We start from the raw sequence: 3,591 nt of genomic DNA on the forward strand, positions 1-3,591 counted from the left end.
AGTGATAGGTGAAAAGATCACCAAAGTATTACTTGCCTAAATACAACTATATGAGGTTGCTATATATAGAAAGTATATTAAATATATGACAAAAAAGAAAGAAAGCTAACACAACATTACAACAATATATTAATAAAAATAATAATTAAAATAAATGAACACCTTACCTTTATTTCATTAGCCTCATCTACAAATCTTAAATGATTTCTCCAATGAAATGCAAGAAATTATTACGATTTAATCAGGAGCGATTAAAACAATTAAGGATGGTACCTTTTTGCATGTGGTTATTGGGTCATCGGACAAAAATGGAGGATAACCAAGTATTACTAAAACAAATATACATTATTGCTGAATTAAATGTCAACTGACCATAATTGTTTATTATCAATATACAATGAAAATGTTTAGTTTGAAACAAAATTGTTCCTATGTCATCTAAATTTTTCTAAATTCCATGTTTTTAATCTGGAGAAAATATGTTGCTCATTTGTTGCAAAGTGTTGTCATGGTCTCTTTGTCTCACGGTGTTCCATCATAAAACCACTGCAAAATTGTAAATATCAAATTAGTGACGTACATAAAACATTGGAATTAGACTTTGATACAAAAGTAACAATTAAAACCTATTATAGTAAACATACCTTATTCCATTCATTCTTCAAACTGTCACTCACTATGCACCATATCCAATGCATGACATAATATCCACACTCGTAGCCTCCAGTTTGAACATGACTCTAAATGCAATATCAAATATATTTACAAAAGCTAGTACTTTGAAAGTAAAACACGACAATAATTCGAGATACCTATTCATCAAATAATGACATACCTTTGGTTCAATCCACTGAGGTATAGCTTGATCTGGCTTTCCTTCCAAAGTAGTGGTTAATGTCTTCATTGCACTAGTTTCAAAATAACGTTAACTTATATAATCAAATAATCATTGTGTTTATACACTACAATCGATATACACTAATTGACTTATAATGTTAAAAATAAACTATTAACTGCAACCTTGATGTTAACATCAGGCTTCTTACGCAAAGAACAAAACCAAACAACAATATTGTCCCGTGGACATAAAACAACAAGTTGCAAATGTGCCTTGAAGACGAAAAACATTACTTAGGCAATAATAATGCACATAATATCCACACTGTACAACATGAATTTCACTTACTGATTCAAGTAAGCTCCTAAGTAGACTTGTGGTTGTGATTCCTTGACCCATGTTTCAATGTAATGTTGACATTCTTCACGTCTGTTCTTTGTGTTGTGTATAGACTGAGGTTCAAGAAAACCATACAGTGATCCATGACCTAAGCTTATACTCCAATAATTCATAAACCTATTTCAAACATTTGACATAAATATTGTTAATGGTATATTGTAACGAACATTAATTATCAGTTAATAAATTAAACACCTACTAAACCAAAATTTACTTACATCATCCATAACTGTAGTATGGATATGTTCAAACACTTATCACCTAAAACTATCTCAGTTACATCTGCGTGTGTGATGAAAAAGTCATCTTTGACATTAGCTATCCCAAATTTTGCCCCATTCCATGATAACTCAATTGGCTTTTGGTAAACATCACACGATTTTTGTTGAGTGATTGATGCAGAGGAAGTGTTGGAGCCACGTGAGGCCTGTCCAAAGTACTGGTTGTTTGTCACACCTGTCCCCGCCACACATATGCGACTTGGATGAACCGATTAGCCAATAGCAGTGTTCAATATGTCCTCACGACCATGCGGAACAAAGTTTCCTTGCGTCATCTATTCTTCTAAAGAGTCTTGTGAACAATACAACATGAATTTACAATCCAACGGAGGTTCTTATTATACAATAAATTAAGTCAGACTATGAAATGTTGAGGTAATTACTCACAATTTTGTCTGATATTTCTTGGGTCGTTGTAGAGGTCATCTGGCCATATCGCTTTGTGCGGGCCATCTTCTACTTGACATGTCTAGAAACGGGGGATGATGGGTCAACACTCAGTGATGAATTTTTAGTAAACTCAGCTTGGTGTTCTCATGCCTTCCTTTTCTCATCCATTTTTTTTCAAGCAGATCATAACCCCCACGAGATAGTAAATGGGGGCAATCATTGTATTTTTGAATTTCCTGGGCCTTTTTCAATGTTCCCTTACAAAAAAACAATTTTTTTTTCAAATTAGTAAATAAAAAATGATAACAAATTCAATTCTAAATACAAAACTACTTAAATAAACCTGCCAATTAGGGGTTTGGTGGCTTTTTGCAAATTCGGCCTAAGTTGTTGCATCACTATAATACTTAACATAATGATCATCTTTTTTTTACCCTCATTATCAGCATAAACATATTTTGTTGTCATGGAGGACTTATATTGCCTCCATCTAGTAGTGACCATTGACATCACCTTCTTTTTGGCATTGTCACCTTTAGGGATGTCATATTTGCCCTCCAAATCAAAATTGTTAAGTAACAATTAGTAAATAATAATATTTTGAAAATAATTAAAGAAAATTATATACAAATGTCAACTTAAATATGCACTTACCAAAATTTCATCCCATATTAGATTCTTTAAAGTTTCTGGTACAACATTTCAATTGGAGTGGACAATAGGAATTTTTTCTTGCTCTACAACCCCTAGATAACTATGGAACTTTTCTTTATGGGGGCCTGATCCCTTCCCAGTGGCAGGATTGACGTTAACTGTTGGTCGTGGCTGATCCAAGCTTCGGACAGTCAACCTTCTCAGCCGGGTGGACTGTCTAGTCCTCTTAGACATAGCCTCTGAAGGAATATCTGAATGTGGAGGGGACCTTGGGGTGTTGTCATGAGTCTAGACAAGTCAAACAAATTGAGTTAGGACATAATCAATTATGCGATATATTATATACATTACTTTGTTCATAAGCAGTTACGTAGGAATATTCTCCCATAAACCTTCACCATGATCATTACGATTTGCATGTACATCATCCTCCTGATCTTCACCATTTATGAAAGGCATTTGTTGAGAGAAAGTCGACATCTCGCTGACATCAAGTGTTGAACCATCAATATGGTCACCGATAGACATTGTTCTCCCTTGTAGAACCACTGACCATCTTGAGTCGCACGGATCTTAGACATAAAACACTTATTTAGCTTGTGCTGCCATGATGAATGGGTCATCGTTGCAACCAACCTTTTAAAGGTCTACTAAAACAAATCCCATTTTGTCTTGACGTACTCCGGTATTTCCATTAACCCACTGACACTTGAACAAATGCACTCTAAATTCATTGTAATCAAGCTTCCAAATATCTTTGATGACTCCATAGTAAGGCATGGATGCTTGAATCAGATTATTATCAGAAGCGCTACAAAAGTGATCTGAATGATCGTCAACACTCACCCTACTATTATGCACGCTACTTTTTTCATCTTGTGACTTTGCATAGAAAGAATACTGATTGATATCATATCCCTTCCAATTGGAACATTGAGATTTGGACCAACAGCTAACAATCTTAGTGTCTTCGAAGCACTGTCATTTGCGAAGATTGTTTGTCTAAACCAGTTGATGAAAGTTTTATTG

The 3,591-nt window shown here is 34.4% G+C and overlaps 1 long non-coding RNA gene across 1 annotated transcript; it reads right to left on the minus strand.

Moving 5' to 3' along the window:
• Positions 1 to 320: 320 nt before the first annotated feature.
• On the minus strand, positions 321 to 1,346 carry LOC114404155. The gene is made up of 4 exons (XR_003664835.1): positions 1,187 to 1,346; positions 836 to 908; positions 645 to 740; positions 321 to 546 (listed from the first exon to the last, which is right to left on the minus strand). It is a non-coding gene; the product is annotated as an uncharacterized LOC114404155 (long non-coding RNA).
• Positions 1,347 to 3,591: the final 2,245 nt, after the last annotated feature.

The sequence above is a fragment of the Glycine soja genome, unplaced genomic scaffold (assembly GCF_004193775.1).
Source record: "Glycine soja cultivar W05 unplaced genomic scaffold, ASM419377v2 tig00001241_1_pilon, whole genome shotgun sequence".
NCBI classification, from domain to species: domain Eukaryota; kingdom Viridiplantae; phylum Streptophyta; class Magnoliopsida; order Fabales; family Fabaceae; genus Glycine; species Glycine soja.